The 12,827-nt window shown below is 50.7% G+C and overlaps 1 protein-coding gene across 2 annotated transcripts in view; it reads right to left on the reverse strand.

The window, feature by feature from the left end:
- Positions 1-3,469: 3,469 nt before the first annotated feature.
- The window catches only part of TRPM8 (transient receptor potential cation channel subfamily M member 8), a 134,663-nt gene continuing 125,305 nt past the window's right edge, over positions 3,470-12,827 (reverse strand). For both annotated transcript variants that reach the window (XR_008998131.1, XR_005033032.2), the window contains 2 exons: positions 4,007-4,136; positions 3,470-3,665 (listed from right to left, as the gene is read on the reverse strand). The gene's annotated coding sequence lies outside the window, so the exon portion shown is untranslated. The remainder of the gene's footprint in view (positions 3,666-4,006; positions 4,137-12,827) is intronic.

Here is a 12,827-nt window from a genome sequence, read left to right on the forward strand (position 1 = left end):
CATTTTGTCTCTGTGCTCCTCTTACGGTAAGCATCTTTGTCATTTTGCTATTTCATTCTATTTTCAAGACTTAAGCAATAAGTCTTCACTCTGACTTCGTCTACTCCAGATAAGTAGGGAGGGGCTACTTAGAGTTCTGATTTGGGCCTGCAAGTTCCCACACCTGGGTGACCCGGGAAGGACTGCAGCTGTATGATCATGCTTTTTAGTAGCGTGACTGAAAATCTCCTTTCTCTGCTTTGGGAAGTTCTCAGAATATAATCTCACTCCATCCAATGTTCTGCAGCTCCCCCAAATCCCGGGGTTGTAGGGGCTTAGTCCCCATGCCATATAGTTCCAAGCAGATGCTGGATGCCAGGTGACCCTGGCTTTAGGAGTTGGCAAGGGTTTTGCCCTAAGTAGGAGTTCAATGAACTTCCCTTTCTCTCTCTGTTCTTTACTGTCTGCTGCCTGCAAGGCAGGTGCCATTCCCTGCTACTCTGCTTTAATGAATTCCCTCCTTACCTACACTCATCTGACCACTCAAGAATTCTTTCTTGTTCAGAGTCAAGAACCCTCCCCGACCCAGGTTGAGGTTCCTCCTAGTGCTTCACAGGGAGAGAGCTCCCCAGACATAGCTGCCCAGCGACAATCTCATTAGCCAAAAATAAGTTACACGACCAACTTATTACAAGAGAGGCTAGGAAATGTGATTCATTAACTGGGAGACTAGAAATTGGGGTAGTAACATAATCTTTGCCAACCTGAGTTGTAGGAACCTGGAGGTTTACACTCCACAGTAGAGAGGTGAATGGGATCTGTAGGAAGACAACTGTGCATGAGGCCAGAGGGCAACCCCTGAGTGGAGAGTCCCAAAGAAGAGGTGAAATCAATAGGGTCCCTGATAAAGAATACTGAGGAGAAATTTATACTTTTGGTGGAGACTTTAGAACTGCATTTCTGATGGATACAGACAAAAAGAAGCAAACTTTTCAAATGAGCCATCATTATTTCCAGGAAAAGTAAACATTTGTTCAAGAAAAATTTATAAGTTAGGAAAACTTTTGTTACCATGTGATAACAAGCATCCCCAAATCACAGGACCTTAAAACAATACAATTTTACCACTACATGGTCAATGCATGTTGCAAAAGGGGCTGTCATCATAGTCACAAAGGGACCCAGGTAGAGGGAGTGACCATCTTCTCACGGTTAGCAATGCCAGATGCTCAGAGAGTCCTAGAGAATTTCACCCCAGCAGTTAAAGGCTCTGGAGCTGGCTGGCTGGATCTAGTCCCATGAGTCCACCTAAACTGTAAACAGAGCAGGAAAAAAGTCCTGTCACATACCCTAAAGGCAGAATCCCAAATATTTGCAGCAGAGTACCAGTGGCATGCACCCCCAAAAAGAAGTGTGGTGTTGCTGTGAACAGTATTTCTATAGTCACAGTCACATCAACTCTCAACAAGAATAGCTGGGAGGATGGAAGTTCTGCGAAGTGCGCATTGCATAGAGGTCAGGGCAGGGAGGTGCGTAGAGCATAAAAGAACTGAGTCCTCATTTTCCACACTAGGAGGCCACAAGAATTGAGAAATTAAGAAACAGCAATAACGCCTATTATTTAGAATTATTAAAGTAAAAAAGCATAACAAATGGGCAAAAGGCTTTAAGTGCCTCAGTTCCTAGCTAGGGTGGGGCGGAGCAAGGATTGTTATTTTTCACTATAAGCCTGGTGGTGTTTTTCTGGCTTTTTAAATATGTCAGATATTATTCTGGAAAGGCAAGAAATTAAATTTTAAACTTCAAGACCAGGAGGAAATGCCTCAAATATTTCATAGCAATCATCTCCTCATCTTTTGGGTGCACAATAACACCACATGCCATCCTCTCTGAAAAAAAGGGAGGACAGAGTGCGACACCTTATCCGTGTCTCTGCCATTGTACCCCAGGTGCTCAGACCTGGGACAAACCTGTTTCCATTTTCACAAGCCAGCAAATAAGCACCATTTAGAAGCAAAGAAAACTAAAGAACTCAATAACCCCTGCTGGCAGGGTAATTTGCAGAGGTTTACACTTCCCAGTAATCACATGTGCTACCCTGTGCTACGCCCTTGAAAGCACAGTAGCATTTCTAGAGACTGGAATCCAGAGACTGTTAACACAACACACTTTCCTATTAAAAATGTAAATCAGCAGACAAGTGTAACTCGGGGGGGGGGGGGGGGAAATCCTGGGGCAAAATACCTTTGAAACCGAAATCAGTCAAAGGGAGAGATAAAGTGGGAGAAACTCATGTATTTCTTACAAGCAGTGGTCCAGTGGGTCTCCAGACCTGGCTGCAGCAGAAGAGAGGGCCCCTCCCAGCCTCTCCGGTCCGTGTAATTATCTATTGATACGCAGCTGGACTACTTCTCTCCACCCTTCGGAAACACCTGTTGATACGGAGCTGCACTAAAGCCAGGCCAAGAGATTCTGGAATATTGCAGTTTTACCCACAACATGCCTGTGGGCTCAACCCCTGAATGCACTCCCTACATTCATCTTAAAGTTTCTCTGCTGCTTCCAAATTCTTGAGATTGCTTTATACCTCTCTGAAGTTAATGAGGGATATATTTTTTTCTATGTGGTAAAATACGGATATTTTTGGAACAGTCACTTTCCAAGCATATGCTTATTTGAAGAACACCCAGAGCGGGAGCCGTCCGGGGGCCCGCATGGCTCTGCCTCCCTGCAGGCTTCTAGACGGAGCCACCGGCCCCTCGGGACTAAAGCTGTTAAGCACGTTCCACTGACTCCTGTACATGTAAATAACCATGACAGGCATGTATTTTCTCACCAGATGCCCTGAATTTCCCTGGTCTTTCTATGGTGAAGGTGTTGGTGGGAGAAGATTCAAGATAGGAGACTAAAAACTTTGTAATTCCACCTCAAGACATCCTGCTTTTCAAGGCTCACCTCTCGCAGTCTAATCCTATTGTACACGTTAGAAACAGGATGACCTCTGCCTCCCTGCATGACCCTGAGAGGTTTTTCATCTCTGCTCCCTCCTCCTGCCCAGGCAGATGGAGATTCTGGGCCAAGCAGGGAGAAGGTCCTGTTCTCAAAGAGGCAAAACACAAAGTGCGTGAATAATTTCCAAAGTGCCCCCCTGGTTTTGGCGTAGTCGCTTGATGTTTGCCGTGTGCCCAGGGCTGGGCTGAGCACTCGTGCCCCACACCCACCCCGTGGGGAGCCTGACGGAATGCCCTTTGGGCAGACAGGAAGGGGGGCCCAGGTCATAGGCCCTGGGCGCCTCACCGTGTGGTTGTACTTGCTGTGGCCCTAAAGGTGACAGAGCCTCCCCCGGGGCACCACTCGAGGTTTGGGGACATTCCTCATAAAGGCAGAGCTGGCAAGTAAGGAAAAGGCACAGCAAGAATGGCTGGGACTCCCCTTCCCTTGACTTACCAACCCCTCCTTCACGGCCTCTCACTCACCTGCCAGCCCAGCGGCCTGCACGGCTTCCTGTCCCTGTTCTTGACCCCCGGCCCACCCCCAGCGCCCCGTGGTGGCTCTCCGGGACATCCTCTGTCTTTGGCCTCTTTCACCCTGCTTAGCATCTTGAGTTCTCTCATCTGTCTCCCTCATCAAACAGTGGGTCCTTTCAAGGCAACGATGTCATTTATTTCAAATGATTTAATTAAGGGCTGTGGAATGAATGAATGAATGAGCTCGGATGAGGAAGCGAGAGTTTCCTGACGTGCACATTTCACACCTGCCCCATGTCACATGACTAGGTAACTCAAAATTCCATTTCCCAACTTCTGATCCAGAACTTTTTCTACCACACTTTATTATACCTTGAATGTTTTTCCTTTTAAGAATCCCTCATCAAACTCAGCTAACATTATGGGAGAAATTAGTTTAATCACTTGAAAGGGAATAGAACACAGAATAAAGACCTGGGAGGGAAAAAATTACAAAATTGGAAAAAAAAGAAAATAAAAAAGAGAGAAAATAAGAGGGATGATCAAAAACCCCTGCTTACTTCAGATTTTCACACAGGCATGATGCCAGGGGTGCAGCTGGCCTCTGTGGAAGGAGTATCAGGGCCGTGCCCTCAAGGCACTCACATGTTTCATTTCTTCACATCTTGATACTGGCACTCGAAAAACATGCTGAGTGAATAAAATGTAATTACTCTAATTAATGTCAAGACCTCTTAAAGGTCTGAGATTTCACCCAACACGCAGTAGATATGGATACTAGGAGAAGACCCACAACCCCTGCATCAGAGACCAAGGGTGGATTATTACTCATGGCAGTGGCTTTGTTTGCCCCAGTCACCTGAGCCCCAGCTCCCACAGGATGACAAGAGAAGAGACACAGTACGCCTCTACAGGCAGTCAGCTATGACGCAGAAGGACCCTGATGTTGGAGGACCTGAATCTTCTCTATGGGCAGTGGGCATACCTGCCCTTTTCTCCAGAGGAAGACCTTATCTTTATTATATTGGAAAACCAGCACACCTATCCTTGCTTTGAAGGGAGACATTACCTCTCTCTTCCAAGGCTGTTCATCATATGAAAATCTGTGAATGGATAGCCAGAAACAAAGGCAGAAACATGAGAAAACAGTGGAGAACTGTCTCCCTGCAAGTACCTGATGTATTCGTTCACTCATATATTGAATGCGATTTAGCCATCATACGCTAGGCACTGAGCTGTTTGCTGAGTATACATCAGGATGCAAACCCTGAGATAGTTGGTGACTTCAGGGAGCTTACACTTTAGTGGGGAAGGTAAATATCATCCAAGATGGCACAAATGCATGCCAAATGACGGCAATGATGAAAACCTCTGAGGAGGGCTCCGTGGCGCCGTAGAGGTGTGTCACAGGGGTCGACACCAGAGTTTTGAGGGAGAATCGGAGGTAGGGAGTCAAGAAAGCATTTCCCAAAAAGTGAAGCTTGGGATGAGAGCTAAAAAGTGAGCTGGAACTGATGGGGCCAGGAAGAGAGCCCAGGCCAGTGGGGCAGGAGGAAGCACATCACCCCTGAGTAAGGGAATCCCGCAGTTTTCCCAAGACGGTTGTTTTCATGCCTGTTGTCCCAGGCTAGTTAATCGCCTCCCTTTCCCTCTCAGGAGTGCGCTGCGAGGAACTGAGACGTCGGAGTTCAGGCAGCCTGAATGTGTATCAGGTGGGACTAGAAAGGCTTGTGGGACCGCGGTACGCTGAGCCTTGCAGTCTCTGTGAACAGTCTTGTCAACATCCCAAGAGCAAACGGAAGCTTTTTAAGGGTTTTGAACAAGAGCATCACCTGAGCCATTTCTCATGTGGAAGAGACCGACCGCCTCGGCCTGAACGCCGAGAGCGGTTCAGAGGAGCCGGCGCTGAGCTGCGGTGTCGGCGTCTGTCGCGGTGTTTCAGGCTAAGAGAACAGCGGCTTGGACGAGGGCAGCAGCGCTGGAGAAGGACAGAAATGGGTAGATTTAAGAGGCATTTCAGGGTAACCACAGGCAGGAACCCCCGTGAGAGGGAAGGGTGCCGGTGCGACCCCAGGATGGGCGTCTGACCAGACCGTGAGGCTGCGACGCTGGCCGGGGCTCGGGCGGGAAGCCCGGCAGGAGGGGGAAATCTGGGCGTCAGCACCACCCAGGGGGCAACGGAGGCCGGGAGCGTGCGCGGAGGAGGCGGGGTGGCGCAGGGAGAGAGCCCGGGGGACAGGCGGAGGGAACCGGGTGCAGGGCGGCCGACAGGGGCCGGCAGGGGGCCGCGGAGGGGCCCGGCTTCCCGGGAGCCCCGCGGACGGGCGGGAGGGAGGAGGGGGCAGCAGGGAGCGGGCCCTGGGCCGGGGAGGCGAGAGGCCACGGCGGCTGGGGCTCCCCTTGCCGGGCGGAGCCCGCGGACAGCGGCTTCAGCCGGCGGCCGGGAGGGCAGAGCGGGCCGTGGGGACGCGGCGGAGGGGCGCCCAGCTCCGGGCGATGGCAGCGCCCCTGGGACGCACGCCGCCGGGAGGGGAGGGCGGCGGTCAGCGGGGAAGCGCCCGGGAGGCACGCGCGGGGCGCAGGAGCGAGGCCGCGCGGGGCGGCGGGCGGGAAGGCCGCGGAGGGGTCCGCCAAGCCGGGGAGGAAGGCTGAGCAGGTCCCCAAAGGCCGAGACGGGGGAAGGCGCAGACAGGGTCCGAGGACGGCGGGGGTCTGAACAGGCCACTGCCCAGTGCAGAGTGCGGGGACACGGAGGGGGTCAGAGTTCAGGCTGCACCCACGCGCGCGAATACACATGCGTGCACGCACAAGCATGTGCACATACAAGCGTATGCACACGTGCAGCTGTGCACACACGCGGGCCTGCGCATTCCCCCAATCCCCTCCCACATCCAGCCAGCCAGGGGGCACCTGCCTGGCTTCCATTCTCTCGTGGTCCCACACCCAATCACTTCTACCAGAGGTGGCAGATAAACCAAGAGACAATCTCTACTCCTCAGAAGTCTGGCTTGGGGGGTGGGGGGGACTGCCCACACTCATCACTTCATGTCTGAGCTTCATCCCTGCCACACTGACAGAAATGAACTCAAAGCACCCAGAGGACCCAGAGGGAAGGTCCCTTGGTGTTTGAACCAAAGCCGGGCTCTGCTTTCACCCATTCCGGGAGTGGCAATATCCAAGTGGCTCAGAGAGGGGAGAGCCCAGAAAAGATTTAACTGGGCTCCTCCAGGGAGGTTTAGTGGTCCATGCCATGGGTGGGGTTCTGTATTCTGTAAGAAGGTGAAATTCCAGGGCATCCATCCAGGCACAGAGGCAGGCAGTGGGTGTTCAATGGAAGGATGTGCATCTTCCCTTCTCCGAGCTCTGGAACGCTTCCATCCACGTCAAGTGTACTTCACGTCTGAAAATGAAAGCCTCCTCACATTTCAGTATGGGGAGAAACTGTCCATTGCAGAAGGATCCCAAAGAGGAGTGCCCATAAAGGGGGGACGTAGCCCCGGGATGCGGAGCTGCAACCCGGAGTGCCCTCAGGAGTGGAAGGAAATGGCCCTCCTGACCTGGAAACAACCCGCACTTGGAATGAGAGTCTCCTGCCTCCTGACACTCCAAGGACAGTAGAGGTCAAAGCCTGGGGCTTCTCATGGGCTGGTGGGCTGGTGGGTGGTGAGGAGGGAGGTCTGCAGGGAGCAGAGATGCTGAGCTTGTCATGCCTGTGCTCTCCCTGGGGAGACGGCTGGTAGGGCACCCCTCAGAGGGTGCTGAAGCCTCCCTGCCTCCTTGAACTGGAGCCGGCAGCTCCCCAGTGGCCCCGAAGGCACGTGGCTTAGAGTACAGCATTGCCTGATCCGCCTGAAAGAAACTGACAGCGGGGCTTGAAAGGAAATCCATTTCTAGAATAATCCGAGGGTGCTGCAGCTTCTAGGGAGCAGATTCAAAGAAAAGCAGAGCCCCCGGGGGATTTTCACTTTGCAGTGGTACTGCATGTATCCGGGGGTATATCCGGAGGACATGAGGGGTGACACTAGAGGCGGAAGCTCTCTCCACCAGCCTAGAGGGGCAGCTTCGTTTCGCTTCTCCACTGAGCTCAGAGAGAAGTGAACTCGATGGCAGAGCCGTGAGCCCGCCCGGGGATGAGAGCAGGGAGACGATGAGGGGAGCGAGGGTGGGCAGGGGGGCATGGCTGGGACCCGGGACCGAGACCCGTGGCTGCTAACTGGCGGGGGAGCAGGGGTGGCAGCCATCCTAGGGAAGCAGGCTTGGAAACGTCATTTGTTCTTTTGCACTTTCTAAAACAGGGGGGTAGCACGGGGACATTGAATTTCACTTTCATCCACACAAATCATTGCAAACACTATTTCCCCGCCTCATACATTTTTTTTAAAAAGCCACTAAAGCTTTAAACTTGGCAGCTGTGTCTTGTTTGCTTATGTTTCGATAGGAACAAAGCCCTCTCCCATGTGAAGGATGTACTTTGGGTTTGAGGTGGGACGGAAACACTGAAGATGCCTCCCCACCAATTCTTCATCTACAGCTCCCCAGAAGCGCTGGCTTGTCATTTTCTCTGGCAAAAGCTTTCCTGACATGTGAGGGCAAATTTCACAACACAACCATACGGTGAAACATTTTGCCCAGAATATGGAATTTAAACAAAGGTAGGAAGTGACCCACAGGCACAACTACCACCATTGGGTGGGTGTGAACTGCTTGCAGACACAGGTCTACTCACATTTCAGAGTTAGGATTTGAATCCAGGTGAGGTGGCTCAAGTTTGTGCTCTAACCACTGGCCCACCGGTGTGTTCTCACTACCTCAGACACCCTTCCGGGCTCATCCTCTTTATCCCTTTGCTGGCCCCAGGCAGTGCCTTCCTGCCCCGAGCCAGAGCTGGGCTGGGAGCCCCTCCAACCTGCTCCCCTGGGGCCCTGTCCTAAAGCCCAAGACTCAGGATGAGCTTGGACTTGGATTAGGTTTACAGCTAAGGACGGGGCCAGGGTTCTGTCCCGGCACAGGAAGGCGCACGATGTCTGTGCTGAATGCATGCATTAGAGAAGTGATAAGCTCCCAATCCAGAGGGAGAGCAGAGCCCCAGACAAGGACAGTGATGCCTCATAGACAGGCTACAGGGGCTGCAGTCAAGATTATAAATCAGTTCCAAACTCACATGGGGAAGGACTGGTGGAAGGAAAGAACCAGATGGTGCCTAATAGTAATAAGTAATATTTTAACCAGCCAAGAAGAGGGAAGAAACAACAGGAATGAAAAACCCACAGGGCACCTTGGAGAACAGTGTAGAATAGTTCAGTTCATTGACACAAATGGGCTTCTGCAACAGTCCAGGCATTGTCTAGGCACAGTGAGTAAAACACCCAGTAAGACAGTCTCCCTGCTCAAGAACGTCGCGGTGGCGGGGGGCACATAAACAGAATGTGATGGGAGCTGATACCCACACCTTCCCTACCAGGACGTGCAACCAGGAATGGATACAAGTGGGTCCTTTAGCACCACACTGCTAGGGGATCCTGCCCAGGGCCCGTGGCCTCTGGAAGTCCTCGTCTAGCTCCCAGGGGACCCACAGATGCTTCTATATTTTACCCATTCCATGAGATAGAAAAGCCAGAGGCTACTCTGGGAGTGGAGGATCCAGTCAGGCTCTCTGGAGGAGGCGATTCCCACGCTGGGCTCTGACAATTGAGTAAGAGTTCGCCAGAAAGAAAGGCAGAAGAACTTTGAACAAAGGAGCAGCTAAGAGTGGTTACAATAAAGATGCTGACATTCCCTGAGTAATTACCAAGTGCCTGTCCAGACCTGAGAATTTCTCAAGCTTAATCCTCTCAACCCCTGATGTGGGGGTAGAAGGGGTCATTTTACAGATGAGTGAATCAGGGCACAGAAAATTTAATTAACTTCCCCCAAGTCACACAGCCAGCAAAGGCAATGAACCTGGGATTCACAGCCAGGCAAATTTGTCCCATAGTTCTCAATTACAGCTCTACACTGCCTATTAGAACAACTGAGGCATAAGACAAATGAGGGGAGAAAAGCCAAGGGGAAGGGCAGACAGCTCAGGAGGTGTGGATGCTGGGCAGTCAGTGGTGAAAAACGGGCTGAAAGGAGGACATGGCCCTCAGCCAGGACCAGGGGGGCCACAGGGGCAGCAGCATAGGGTCTGGGCCAGGCAGCTGTTCCTGGATTTGAGGAACTAAGTGGAGAGGTCATGCCATGTGTCTGCAGAAGCAGGTAGGGGCCAGGCTGCCAGTGCTGCAAGTGGCTTATTTGGGCAGGACTTAAACAGGAGGCCCTTGAAGACTGCTGAGCCGGCAGTGGTACACTCTGTCCCGATCGCCAGGAAGGTACCTCTCAGGGCAGCGCTGAGAATCAGGAGAGGTGAGGGCTTTGATGAGACGTGCTGGAAGGAGATTGCTGTAATCCGGAGGGATGGGACGCTGTGGGGCTCACAGGCATGACATGGTCCATAATCTGGAAGATCACCTATGATCTGCTGTCATGATTGCTTGGTGGTTTGTACACTTTTTGTGAAGATTTGCACCATCACCAGGAGGGGGGCCCAAGCACTGCTCTTCCCTTAACACACCCCTCTTAGCCTGCTCCTTTCTGCTGGGTCCCCTCCTCAATTCCCCCCCTCCAGCCCCCATAACCTCCAATGCCTCACCCTGCCTGGGAACAGCAATTAGTGGCAATCGTCGGCCACTCGGGCCTCACTGTCCACCCTGAGGAGCTTCTGGGGGAACGTGGGAGTGGTCTCCTCGAGAGGACGTCGGGGGAAGCCAGATCTCCACAATCTACTGCAGGAGCAGGTGCTTCTCGAATCCTTCACGCCACACAGCCCCTCATCTCTCTGCGCATCTACCCCTGTATTTGACATACTGCCTGGTAGTGTTACTTCCCTGTGTCTTAAATCAATATCGTTTCCTCCAATAGATTGTAAGACAGCCCAGGGCAGAGATCTCCTATTCCTTTCACTTACTTTGAACCATTATTATTGCCCAACAAGTGGACACGGGACATTTAATGACAACACATCGCAGATATGAGAGACTGAGGGGAGTTTCTCCTTGGCCAACAAGACTTCTAGGGGGGAAATGATTTTAAAACATTCATGTTGTAAATGTGTCCAAAGTCCCAGTGTGATCCTCCACTGTGATTCAGAAATGTCCCCAGGCCTCCCAAAATTGCTTTTCCCCTAAAGATTTCCATCTTCAGGAAAATAAAGGCCTGGTGGGGTGGTCAGGGAGGGCAGTGGGGTGTCATCTCCACATCTGGCTTCTGTTCTGCCGAGGGCCCAACCCTGAGCCTTTCATTTTCGAGACAGAGGCTGCAGGCAGGAGCTGGCTCCATGACCCCTGCACGGCCTGGTCCCCAGGCGGACAGAGAAGAAGGGGGGCCGGGGTGGGCAGGGGAGGGTGGAGACATACTTCCCCATTCTCCTCGGAACAAATGTGGCCTTGGAGCAGGAGGACCCTGCCTTCAGCAAGGCTGGGCCTGAGGCTCCATCATCTCTCAGGGTGGTGGACAGTGGACATCCATGTTGGCCGCATGACAGATCCCGGCACACAGGAGACCCCTGTAACCTCGGCAGCAGCCAGGCATGTCTGAGGGGTGGGGACATGTGGAGGGGGCTCCGAGTCAGTGAAGCTGGAGACCCTTGGGCCAAAGATGGGCGCCTAACTGTGGGGACCAAAAGGTGGGCCATGGGATCCAAATCTGGCCTTGAACCCTGGGGACAGTCTGCTTGCGTTCGGTCAGAATGTTCTAGTCATCTTCGTTGAGACATCAGTTCGAGTGAACTCTTGGAAACCAACCTCATAGACGCAAATCTGACTGAGCTAAGACATTTTATTTTTTCACTGTCAACAGAATGATATGAGCAGCACATTTCAGTTCCTCCTCATTGTTTTAATCAAGACATTAATTTACACCAAGCTGCAGGATCATCAGCGGTGGCGAACAGGTACACAGGACACATCTGGAGCCACACACAGACCTATACCGAATAGACATACATTCCATACACGTGCTGTTTTCACGAGCTACACCTGTAATGACTTTGCATATGCAAAAATCAGAGCCACCAATGCAGAAACACCCACCAGACAAGCTGGGTAGAAAACACTTAACGGCTCCTTCTCTACTACGAGTGCGTTCTGAGTATTGTTTCAGTTCTGTCCTTAGTGTCAAGGAGATCATTTCTTTTGCTGCTGATATTGACATGCACATCTGCCAGTTTCTTACACTCACAAAAACACAGTCAGTGAAAATAGGAATATATGGACAAACACATTTAAGGGGCTCAGCCCACAGTTTGGCTAAATTTTGCCTTATGGGAGGTTTGTAGTTTAATTCACTGCTTTTATTCAAATGGATTTCTTGAATTGAGGGTAACGGTTTGCGACTCGTTTCCTCTGCACAGTCTCATGTACACGGTACCAGAGGCTCTATTTATTCCAGTCATTGCAGAGATGACATAAACCTCTTCCTGGTGGCTCTGGGAAAGGCAGCTCTTCTAGTTGCCATGGTGAAATGAAAGGGATATTCTCTCACTAACAAGAGAAATTTTGAAAACTCCATTCACTGACGGTTTGGGTCATGTTAACTTTATCCCATCTACCTTCAGCACCCCAAACTAGGACCAGACCAGCCGTACTGCGTACAATTTCCTTTTAGGCTATAAATGAGGATTAAATTTTAAAAAACACCTTTGATTTTCTGCTCTTTCCCTGCAAATGCTATGAATATGGTGGCCTGTCACTTTACCTACTGCCCAGACAAAATGAAAAAAATACACTTGTTTGGGTTCATACTTTCATGGTTTTTCTAATGAGTTGATCTCCTAATAGCTTCCTTTTAAGATTTCCTCTTCAGCCACTGAGTTTATAGTCAGTCAGTTCAAAACTGAAAAAAGTAATTATGGGCATTTAAACTGCCTTATGTACTTCCTGCACATCTCTGTTGGGTGAAGGTACCACCACTTTCAGAGAAAACTAGGCCTAGGAGTCTTCAATAAGATAATCTCTTTAATTCTATACCCATGCCTTCACCATTCACAATATTTAAATAAGTATACTGACTTCTTCCTAAACTAAGGATTAAAGATAATATTTTATGTTGAGTTATATTTCATGTTTCTCATAGCTTATACTCAAGTTAATAGTTTCTATTTGCTATAATAATTCCTAAGACAAAGCCTTGCAAATGGTTTGATAATCAATATATACTCCTGGGAATCTAGCCACGGGGAATTTTCCCAAATGCAGAAAAAGATTCATGCACAAAAATACTCATCCCACTGACTAATCGGAAATAGCCGTCAATGACCAACATTGTGGAAATAGAGGTTGAATATTATGCAATTATTAATATGAT

The sequence above is a fragment of the Manis pentadactyla genome, chromosome 6 (assembly GCF_030020395.1).
Source record: "Manis pentadactyla isolate mManPen7 chromosome 6, mManPen7.hap1, whole genome shotgun sequence".
In the NCBI taxonomy this organism is placed as follows: Eukaryota; Metazoa; Chordata; class Mammalia; order Pholidota; family Manidae; genus Manis; species Manis pentadactyla.